Below are 12,471 nucleotides of genomic sequence, written 5' to 3' on the forward strand. Positions count from 1 at the left end.
CGTATTCTATTTTGCCTGGAAACGCTTCCAACACGCTTGCGTGTCGCGTGAAAAATAGGCGTCCATCCTATTTATAACGTGCACGTGTTTTCGGCACGGCTCGAGCCGCGCCTGAGACGTGCGTGTCGCGCAGGCAGTGTGCAAGCTCTGACCTGTTAACATGGGAGCCGAAATAAAAACTCAATCTGAGTAACGTATTCTGAATACTTGGATTACTTCCACATTGAATTGCATTTTATAGGTGTAGGAATGCGGCCATCAAATCCTGCTTAATAAACAGGCCTACTCTGGTGTGTTCTTCTGTTTCAACTGGCTGAATGTGTTAGGCCCAAGTCTCCCTAAAAATGCAATACATTATAATTTGCTGTAGAGGTATGTTTATGCAAAAGATGTTTTGCTTGGTTAAAAAAGAGAAGAATTTACCAATTTTCCCTTTTCAGCTTTTTTATTTACTCAACTGTTAAAAGTGTGAAAATAGACAAACATAAAATATTCTGTTTCTGTACAGAATTTCCCATTACATCTAAAAAAAAAACCTTCACTGTTCGACTAAGTGCATAGGTGTTGCAACTTATCACCTTTAAATTAAAAGCACCAGAAGTAAACCTGCATTTTCCCTTACATGATATAAACATAAAAGGATGATATGAAACATTCCATAAAAAACGTCAAGATTGTTACAGCTGACTATATTCACATTAATGTTCTTTCATTAAGAATGACACTAATAACAGTCCATCAAAATAAAACAGAAACTCAAACTGAATGTGATGATGGAAAAATATATATTTTTTTAAACTACTATACTACTATAGACCTATATCTAACCTTCCCTTTTTATCCAAGATCCTTGAGAAGGTAGTTGCTAATCAGCAATAGTTTATTTGATGACTTTCAATCAGGATTTAGAAAGCATCATAGCACAGAGATGGCACCGGAGTCCTTATGTTTTTTCCCCCAGCGTATTTCCTTGGAGAACGTCGGCACCACTCCCTGCTGAGCTCAGCGGTGCCCTGCAATGTCATCCTGCGTCCTGCTAAAACCTGCTGCTTCGTGCTACGTCCATCCATGCTCTGCTGGGCCACGCTACATCCTGTAACGCCCTGCAGCGCCCTGATATGACATGAACTACTACAACTACCATTTGAAGTCACTGTTCCATTATTAATGTGACTATTATCGCCACTGTTCATCGCCTCCCCAACCGGCACCGTCAGACACCGCCTACCAAGAGCCTGGGTCTGCCCGAGGTTTCTTCCCAAGAGGGAGTTTTTCCTCACCACTGTCGCACTGGTCGCACTGCTTGCTCTTGAGGGAATTACTGCAATTGTTGGGGCTTTGTAAATTATAGAGTGTGGTCTCGACCTACTCTATCTGTAAAGTGTCTCGAGATAACTCGTGTTATGATTTGATACTATAAATAAAATTGAATTGAATTGAATTGAACTATGCCACCAAATATAATTTTACCCACATGAAACAATGTTGTATTGAAAAACCAACATTATTTCTTGGTAATGTAAGGCTAGCAGCAAAAATCTATCCAAAATGTCAAAGTTGTACATAACATAGGGTGAAAATTCTTTTTTTTGTTAACATTTTTGCAGTAAGGTGTTGATTTTATATGAATGTTAGGTGAAAAAAAGACAACAATTGGTTTTACAAGAATAATGAGGTTGTCAATTTACATGCATTGCCTGTGAATGCCTGTGAAACTAAAGACCAATATGTTTTGAGCCACCTACCTACATATTTGACCCACCTACTCTACATGTCAACACTCCAGTAAAGTTGGTTGTATCATAGCAGGAGAGCCTGCTCAAAATGTTTATGTGTCATTTTGTTACGATGTGGAGGGAAAGTAAGTCCTCCCTGGCTAATAAAGCCGCTCGACAGGAGCACTTGATGGTAGTGTAGTAGTATTGTACTTTAAGAAGAGGGCTCTGATCATTGGATACATCTTCAATGAAGCTAATGACTTGTCTGGATTCTGGAGATACCTCTGCACCTCTTCCTCTGCTGATGAACTTGTCATCTGTGCTGTCTCAAAAGCGAAGAAGTTGTCATCATCTTCTGGATCACTCCAACTGTGGCATTTCCAGTGGTGCCGGCATCCTCAGAAGGCTCTGTATGAAGAACATGAGTCTCTTGCTCCTCCTGAAGAACTGCAGAGACAGCAGCAAACTGCACATCATCTGTGCTATCCATCTCATCATCCATTTCACACCCTCCATATTCATTGAATGCCTTAACGAAATTTATACCATTGTCAGTGACTGTGGCACTGACTTTGCCTTGGATCTGGAATTCTGCATGAATCTGACTAACTTTGGCAGCAATGACATCATAGGTGGCGGCCCCTTATCCTTTCACATGCAAACGCAGCAGACTTTCGATGTCTCTGGCTCAATCCAGTGGCACGATTCCCATGAAACTCCTATGATGAGCCGTCCATATATCTGCTGTTGTGCACATGGCTTGAACATCCTGAAGAGTTTCAGTAAGTGCCTCCTTCATATTTTGAGATCCTCTTTCAACGCGCTGCATCAATGTTTTTCTGCACGTGTGTCCTACCCCCACCAATTCCTGCAATCATCTCACGGAATGAGGCATTCTCCACTAATGAAAAGGGCTGCACATCTGCAATTAAGAATTCAAGAACCTTTTACTTTACTTTCCTTTGGGTGATTGCTGAGGTGCTGAGTGTTGCTTGTTTGAGAGGAGGTGTGGTGGGCATGGCACTTCGTTCACCACCATTACCTGATGCCATTTCTGCTCTTTGCAAGACACTGGAATGCTTCCTCCAAAATAAAGAAAGACAGAGCACAAATTAATAACACTGAAATTGTTTTAGCACTATCCTGTACCCATTTTGCTAGCCAAGTGGTCTGAGTATGCTATAACAACAGGAGCATGCATACATGCAACTAAAACCATGTGGAAGCATTTAAACATATAAAAAGCTTCCACAGTTGCGTTACTAACAAGTACCTGAACAAGCAGATAGATTTTTGTATTTGTAGCCCCGAACTGCATACTACAAAAATCTAACCGCAGTCTAAGCTACCATAAGCTAATTTTAGCTAACGTCAGCTATCATGTCAAACGGGGCTAGTCCGTCTTTCAACGGCTCTGGGGCTAGTAAATCAGCACATAGGAGAATGTAAAGTCGCACGTCGACTAAGCAGGTAGCTGCCTTATACAACTATAAAATAGCAAGGTGACCAGTAAAAGTACAGCAGACGACTACCCCTGGCTAATTAAAAAAAAAGAAATTACTTTAAGATGCTTCTTCAGGTTGGAGGTGGAGTAATACCGACGCTGAAAGGAGGTTGGTTGCTGGTAGGCAGAGGTTGCACTGCACAGTTATATTTCGTTCTCCCTGTTCTTTCTTTAATGTGAAATGCTGTTTGAATTTCCAAGATAGAAACGCATTCCTGCCCGGGCTCTGTTGTGCCGGTTCTGACTCCATTGTGACTGATCATGCAAACGGCGCATTTTTTCGTTTTCATATTGGGGCTTCTGGGAAATGCATGGTGTTACCTTAATTTATTTAGAGAGTGAATAAACTCGTGAAACAGAGAAGTATCATCATGTAATCAACTGATTTCAACAATGTAACTGTATTCTGTGGTGTTTTGTAAAAGTATTTGAAGTACGAGCCGAGAGACGTGTATCACGCTACTTCCAACTTTATTCTTCTTCTTCTCTGCACATACCATTCACCTGTATCCTCACTGTGCACTCTAGCGCCCCCAGTGTTCACTAACAGTTATTAACAGGACACAACGTATTCTAAATACCAACTATTTAAATTGTAACTGTAACGGAATACAGTTACACATAATTTGTATTCTGAATACGTAACGCCGGTACATGTATTCCGTTACTTCCCAACGCTGGTCCTGTGATACAACCTGAAAAAAACAACAACTCTGGAGCGCATAGATGTTGGAAATAGGGGTGCCTATCAGGGGCACCAAACTAATAAAGAATTGACTTTTAAATAAAGAACATATATGCTTTCATAGCCTAGTGATTGTCAGAAATGATAAGCCGGTCCCCTCATGTGCACATGCACTTTTTATTAAAGGATATATTATTATCATGACTGATATGAGCAGAGCTTTCCATAAGCCTTGGATAACAAGTTGCAATTTACAAAGCGTGTATATTTTGCAACCACTATAGCCTCCCCTTCAAAACAATGCGAGCATGATGTTAGAAACAAGCCTGTCTGTCTGTATCAGTCCAGTGCGGACGCTCAGCGGAGATGCTGTGTCTCCTGCCAAGTAGAGAGCGGAGAATCGTCAGGGGTGTCAAACTCAATTTCACGAAGGGCCACACTGGAAAAAGAGAATCACACCAAGGGCCATACATGTACAGTTTATCTGACATGCTTTTATTTCATCGAAAAAGTTAAATATCTTTGACTCAATTATCGCATGTCTCACATGTCTTCTCACTTACAGTTTGGTCCACAGAAAGCTCTGAAAAAGTGAGCAAAAACGTTCCAAAGCCATCCTAGAATTTAGCAAATCAAGCAAAACTAATGATTACATTTTCTAAGTATGCTACCACACAGCTGACTCACAACAAGCCCTTTCACAGCCTGAATATGCAAACTCTCTGCTTCTGGGGGAATTTCTGAGTCTCAAAAATTCTGCTTTGAGTGTCACATAATTGCAAGTTGAAGAACAGTTTCCCATGTTTTTGGTTTGGCACACAACTAGGTGGGCCAAAATATATTGTGAACCTAGATTGATATGAGGGCCGGATCAGAATGAGCGAGGGGCCAGATTTGGCCCACAGGCCTTGAGTTTGACATGTGGTCTCAGTTTAAAACTTTTTTGTCATTGACCAATGCAAATGCAAAATCATGTTTTAAAAATAAAACATGATGCCATAGAACTCCCTGTAGTAGCCTGATATTTGAGTGAGTTTATGTAACAATAGGCCTACATTAACCATCATTGTGGCATGTCTTGATAAAACTTACATTGAAGGAGTCAATAAATAAATAACAAATAATAAATAAGGTCTAATGAATCACAATTACAAAAGTTCTGATCTGTCAGGAATAGGGGTGGCTTTGAATATGAATCACTATTTACAGACTGTATGGGCTAAAACACACAAGAAGCCTCATTCTCTTTTACAATAATTCACCACATTTACAGTCAGGTATAGGCAAACTCATTAAAATATGCAATGATTAAGATTAGTGTATATGATGGAACAATGGCTTTAGAATGTGCCAGAGGCCACCAAATTTGGGCTTTTACAGCCAAAAACATCTGTGGCAGGCATGCCCCAGTGTTTAGAGAATACAATGTACCGAGGCACCACATTGACAAACACCAGATGTTCCGGGCAAACTTTCCCGAGGGATCACAGGAAAGGGCTGCAAAAGTGCAGAGGTTGATTGCATCTTACAACCTGAGCTGTACTATGATGCATGTCATGCACAGCCCAAGAGAGAGCCATAGCAGCTTCTCTCCGTGTGGCCTAAATCCTGGCAATGACAAAGAGGCCAGGCATTCACAGACTCAGAAACCATCAAAGACTGCATGCTGGCCGTCATGGATCAGGTGGTAAATGATGATAAAATTAGAGTGGGGCATCGTCCTCCTGTCAAACACTTCAAACATTCGCAGGGTTGAAATTCTAGTTACAGATGTGTTTAAAACGCTGTCAGAAGAACTGAAGATAGCTGATGTCATATCTATAGCTGTATGAGTCCACAGACAGCACTGACACTGTGCATATATGACCATTTTTTGGATGGCAAATTCTTCCCAGAGGAATTTAAAAGGCAAACAATGAATAAACATTGTTTTTTTTTCCATTACATGTATTTGTGTTAGATTAAAATGTGTCATTACATGCTGCTTACATGGCCACTGAAAATGTGTGGTCCCAGTAAATTCTTGGTTTTAAAATCTGGCCTAATTGGATTTGTAATTGAATAGCCCTGGTACATGTCATTACATATTTTTAGTTAAGGATTGTGGGATCACTTTACTAGATAAAGATAAGACTACACACCAATTTTAAGTCAATCAATTTGGGCCCAGGAACTAACGTTACCAGTAGTTTTGTCCAAATGAATCTTTTCAGCATTTTCTTTATTTTCTGAGCCTTATAGATGGCGCTCTCTGTACAACAAAGAGATAAAAGCACACTTAATTTCCATTACTTAAGCCTTTTTCTTTAAAGCAAGAGTAGCACCTAGTTGGATCAACAAATACAGCTAGGGGTTCATGAAGCTTTAATTGGACATCACTTGTTGACATCAGGTCATAACAATTTAAAAGCTAAGGTGGTTGTCCCCAGTGCTGTCTTTGTGCATTGCTATGCACATCATCCTAATCTTGTCATCAGCCAAGGATTAAAAAGTATCCCTAGAATCTCTGTGCTCCAAAGTCCCAAGAAGTGCACCCACACATTGGAACTTCAACTCTCACAGTGGAGACAACCCGACAGATCACATTAACTTGCATCATTGATCACCCCTCAATGAATAGTCAGCAGATGGGCTGAAGACAAAGTTACAAGAATTTGAATTAATGTTTTAGTTTTTCACATGTGAGCAGATTTTTTTCACAGACAGACGTGTTTGACATGTTGCAGACAAACGCAATGGATGTTTCACACAAAGGTGTGTTGAGAGGCCTATGGACACTGGAGGATCTGGATTCAGAGGAGGCATTTTGGAGGATTTTTCAATAGAGCAGCAGATGTTTGAGAGGTTCCAGGGCTCATACTTAGACTGAGGGACTGGGGTTGCAAATTAGCCAATTGGCTAGAAACCTTTTATGCAACACATCTATACATATTGTCATGGCTTTGACTATGATAATTATATTAATAATGTGCGCTGCATTGTCCCTGACAAATAAACTAATAAATTAAAAAAATAAAAATACACAGAAGACAACGTAGACAAGGTAATGAGGATCCCAGACAAGTTTATAGGCAACTCCATCGTGCTAGTGTTAATTTCGTCAGACAAGACGATGAAAAGGTGCACCAATGTCCAAAAACGCTGATTAAGACTAAATTAACATGCATTATTGTTGACGAAACAAGACAAGACTAAAATGTTTTGCATAAAATAAAAACTAACTCTTCATTTTTGTCTACAATCGTCTCTACCTTTTCATCAGCTGTTACTAGGGTTGGGTACCAAGACCCGGTGCAAATACGGCAAAGGTGCCTGCGCTGCTCTCTGATGCTGATGCCATAGGTCATGCTAGTTAACACTACACTTGGCAGCAGGTAACGTTAGCCTACCGTTAGCTAGCACCTGGATCAAACACTGTTAAAATGCTGACAGCTAAACGGTGTAGAAGTTTGTCTGTATTTCACTGTACGACAGTCTGTAGCTGCCGTTGTCTAAAATAAAAAACACACAGATGTTGCGTTCTCTTGAAACTCGCCCCGCCAGCCTCGTGCTGCATTCAAAGTTATTGTAAAATACCCTTTTCCCATCCAGCGGTTGTTTTTGTCGTTTAACAGGAATTTACTGGTGAAATAAGGAAGAGGCTTGATATTTGATTGCATTTTACTTACAATATTGACAAAAAATCTGAATGTGTCATAACTATTTGACTGAAATAATTTGTTATTTAAAGTGTTTTGACTAAAACTTGACAACGATATATTGAGTTTTCTTTTGACTAAAACTAAACTAAAATGACAAGAATTTTAGTCGACTAAAACTTGACTAAGATACCTTGAGTTCTCTTTTGACTAAAACTGCACTAAAATAATGAGAGTTTTAGTCGACTAAAACTTGACTAACAAAAAAAGATATGTGAATGACTAAATATGACTAAAACTAACAAGGAAATTTGGCACAATACTAAGACTAAGACTAAATTTAAAATAGGTGACAAAATTAACACTACATTGTGCAAGTTAAAAGTTAGATCAAGGACTTACGGTTAGATTGCGGTGCTGAACAGACGTGTGTCGGAGCCCTTACGTCAACTTTAGAAAAACATTTCACAGATAAACAATCTTACAATCCTTACAACCACAAAGTGACTGTCAAAATGGCACAGAAACCAGCAAAGCAGGTACAAAATCCTGCAAAATTAGACTTCACGTTAGACCCTATACAGCGAGCTAACATTAATGCTAACGAAGAAGCAACAACTGCTAGCATGACCCACATTGTGGGGTGGATAGGTGTATTTCAGTTGGGGAGGTACACTCAGTTATGTTTTCAATGTTCTAGCGTTATTTCTTACCTACTGGTATTTGTACATTTCTTATCTTTACTATTATGTTGTATTTTCAGTTCAGTTGTATTGCCAATTTAAAATATCCAATTTTGCATGATTGAAATTATGACTTGCACCTATAGCCTCTAAACTCCAGTTTACCTTCTGGAATGTAATGGGACTAAACAAACTTCTCAAGCTGAAGCAAGTCATAAATATGATACAGCAATTAAAGCCAAAGTAGTTTATCTAAAGAGACCCATTTACCCTTTGAGCATGTAGTTAGAGTGAGGTGGAGATGGCCTGGTCATGTGTTTGCGACCTCTCTCAGCTCACACTCACGGGGGCTAATCACTCTCATTCATAAACCTGTGCCTTTTCAGCTTATTAGTGTGACTGAAGACCGATTAGGCATATATCTTATTATTCTATGTGAAATCTGAAATGTGAAAAGTCAGATTAAATCTGATTAATCAGTATGGGTAGAACAATGATATATCTGCCTTTTTCAGACACCTTTTCTTGTCACTAGCTGCTCTGCCTGGCCATTATGTCAGTGGTGGGGATTTCAATTGTGCACTCCAACCAGAGCTAAATAGATCCACTGGGATAGACACCTCCCACCCACACAAGAAAAGAGCTTCTTCAATATATGAAAGACTTTAACCCTTTTACAATTCTCATTCAGGCCGCCTGGATTTTTTTTTTTTGCTGTTTGACTGTAAAATTGTCAAAAAATGTGCGTAAACTCTACACAGAATTGAAAACATCTTTTATTGGACCTGTCTTGCCTATTGAATGCCCACACCTTTCAAAATACATTCGCTAACCCTGATGATATCACCACGGTAATTCTTTTGTTTTCAGGTTTTAGAAAGCCCCCTCTAGAACCACACAAGACATTATACAACTGTTTTTAAAGGCTGAGTTGTATGGTTTTATATATGTGCCTCATTCCTGAGCGAGTAATTGTATGTTTTGAGCACAGAGAATTATTTTTTCATGTCATGTCTCCCTCTCTCTCAACCTCTTCACTCTGTGTTCGCTCAACTCTTATATTGCCTCGGCAAACAGAATTAAGGTTAATAAAACACGATAACTATGTAACCAGTGTTACACACTTCTTACATGTGGCTCTATTGTGACATTTTAGGTGTGTTTGGATGGCATGTTGGATGACATTAGTCACACAAGGAGATAGGTTATTGTAATTCAAACAACACAACGGTATCATGATTAACACAACTATTAAGGCAAGTCTATAATATACCGGTAGGTCAATAATAAAAAATACTGTCGAGATCAGTGCTTTCCAACCTTTCTGGTCTGAGGTTCCCCCACAGCCCTGTAAGATAAGTCACATACCCTTATATCAATTCCCAATGTGTTCTAAATGTATAACACTATTTATTTTTTAATTTTTATTTAAACGCCCTGATCACATTCACACAGTTACACATTCATACCTGGAAGCTGCCCAGTAGCCTACAACCACTGTCTGATCTGCTGGCCATTGAGCAACTCCACTGGAGCGGTTGGGGTTAAGGGCCTTGCTCAAGGGCACGTCAGTGGTGGTAATGAGGGAGGGGACAAGCGCTGCTCGTTCACTTCTCTAACCTTTAGGCCACCACTGCCCAAAATTTATAACATTGAAGTGGATATTCTTACTTTTTCATGCAATTGAACTGTAAACATTTAGGTTGGTTTGGTCAGAAATTGTACTACTAGGCTTACTAATTGAAGCTTAATGTTTCACCAGTCATCCATTATTTTTAGCTAATCATTTGAAGTGTTTTAGTACTTTTAGCTATTTATTTCCACCATTCATTACTTAGCTATATGTTTAATGTTGAGCTTCTTTAAATAAATAATAATTTAAATTATTATTTTGATTAGTTAAGCTGCGCTTCAATCTTACCAAGTACCACCTGGAAACAGCAGAAGTACCCCTGGCTGGGGAATCACTGCAGGTGTTGTTTCAAAGACTGTTTCCCCTAGATTTGTGTTTCCTGCTACTAGCGATGGGATTTAATTCTCAGATTGGTTGGTTTTGTGGGACACTTGTAACGTTATGAATATATCACAGAGTGAAGAGGTTGAGAGAGAAGGAGACCTGACGTGTACTTGTGCAGCATCTGCCTATGCACAGAGAAAGAGATTCTGAGAGGGCACATAAGTAAACTGCGTAAGAGGGGTTATTATTGCACGTTTATACGGATAATAGCCAACATGCTAAAACATTTATTGAGCATGGAATAGGTTTCTGTTTGGTCAAACGAAACTATTTTTTGTTTATTTCTGTTCAAAATGTAATGTATTGTGCTTGCAAAATATAGTTCTTTGTGCTCAAAACATACAATTACTCGCTCAGGAATGAGGCACATATTTAACGCCATAGTGTTGCGCTCCTCCTGACATGTAGACTGACTCATACGCATGCATATGTAAAATTAGTGGAGTGCATCTTTAAAGGCAGCCCACTCTCACTCAAAAGCGTACAAATAACAAGGGTTTACACCTGTGAAAATACGTGCAATGTGTACGCTAAAGTAAAATTGTGCGTACAGTAGATACGTGGAGCGCTCCAATTACAGTAATGGAAACCGCTGCGTTTATAGTATAAAGGGACGTGGGACCGCGTAAGGAGGTTGGTTGGGGTGGTGGATGGGCGAAACACAGGACTTTCACACAGGAGACCGGGGTTCGCGTCCTGTGTTTGGCGATTTTCAGCATGTGTTTTATGTGGCGCGTTTTTGCAACTTTGTTGTGTTTTTTTGTTAAGCCTTCCCCAATGTTTGTTCCCTAAACCCAACCGTTTATTAGCGTGTTTTGTGACTTTCTTGTGTTACTAAAGCCTTTCCCTGCATTATTTTTCTAAACCCAACCATATTTATCTTTTTGTGTTACGCTGTTCTCGTGATAACACACAACATGGTGACGCGAGCTGCGTGCATATAAAACGCACCGGTTTCCCTTACTTCAATTGGAGCGCTCCGCGTATGTAATGCACGAAGAATTTTACTTTGGTGTACACATTACACGGTTGTAAACCCGTGTTATTTGTATGCTTTCGAGTGAGACCGGGTTGTTAAAGGGGTGATAGAATGCAAAACCGATTTTACCTTGTCATAGTTGAATAATGACAGTTCGGGAGGTAAATAGGACATACATAGAAGCTCAATATCCCATTGACACCCCTTTACTATGAAAATCTCATATTTTGAAACTGCAGCTGAAAACAGGCGAATTTCAACAAAGCTGGAAGCTTACGTAAGCATCCCAAGACCTGTACCTTTGTCACGCCCATGGATGTATTAAGAGAATGGTCACGCCCCAACATTTACATAGGCTACACAACTAACCTGAGATCAGGTAGTCTTCTGAATCTAGGTCGTGCAGAGCTCTGCTATTCCATTACAAAATTCACTTCTGAATTTTTTTTATGTGAGAAATCAACTATGTAAAGCTCAAATATGGGCCGTTTTAATTTAAATGGATGGCTAATTGCAAATTTTGTCCGACTGTGTGTCAGAGTTCAGCGGCCGGTGCTGCCTGGGTTGCTACATCGCCGCTCTGCCTGTCCTCCTTCACAGACCCCGGCCTGCTGTGAGTTTGATTGAGCTCCGTCACGGCCGGCAGCCCGCGGTTCTCCATACCCGCGCAAACTCACCCTTTTCTGGGTGACTGGACTACCAAACGCCGGTGCCCTGTTCTCCCTCCCCTCTTCCTGCTAAATGGCCGGTGTGTGACTGAGAGCTCGGTGAGCCATCAATGAGAGCTAGCTAGCCTCCTCACGAAACTTCTGAAATTTACAAAAATGCATTAAATCCGAAATCGAACAAGGGTTAGCTAAGCTTTGTAAGACCTTGGGGAACCTGTAATATACATGGCGTGACGAAATTCAAACTGCTGAAAGTGTAGCTAGCTAGCTGCAATCGTTTCCCATTGTATTCAATGGGACACATAGCTAGCTAGCTGCTCCTCCTAACAAGACCCCCGGCGTTCACAAAGATGCCTTAATTTGAAATCGGACACAACAGTTAGCTTTATAAGACATTGGGGTAGATGTTAAGTGGCGTGACAAAATTCAAACTGTAAATATACTATAGTTATGCCGAAAGTGTAGTTAGTTAGCCGCGATATTTTCCCATTGTATTGAATGGGACATATAGCTAGCTAGCTAACAAACTAGCTAACAAAACCCCTCACCTTCATAAAAATGCCTTAAATTCAAATCAGA

Source organism: Perca fluviatilis, chromosome 10, assembly GCF_010015445.1.
Source record: "Perca fluviatilis chromosome 10, GENO_Pfluv_1.0, whole genome shotgun sequence".
Classification (NCBI taxonomy): domain Eukaryota; kingdom Metazoa; phylum Chordata; class Actinopteri; order Perciformes; family Percidae; genus Perca; species Perca fluviatilis.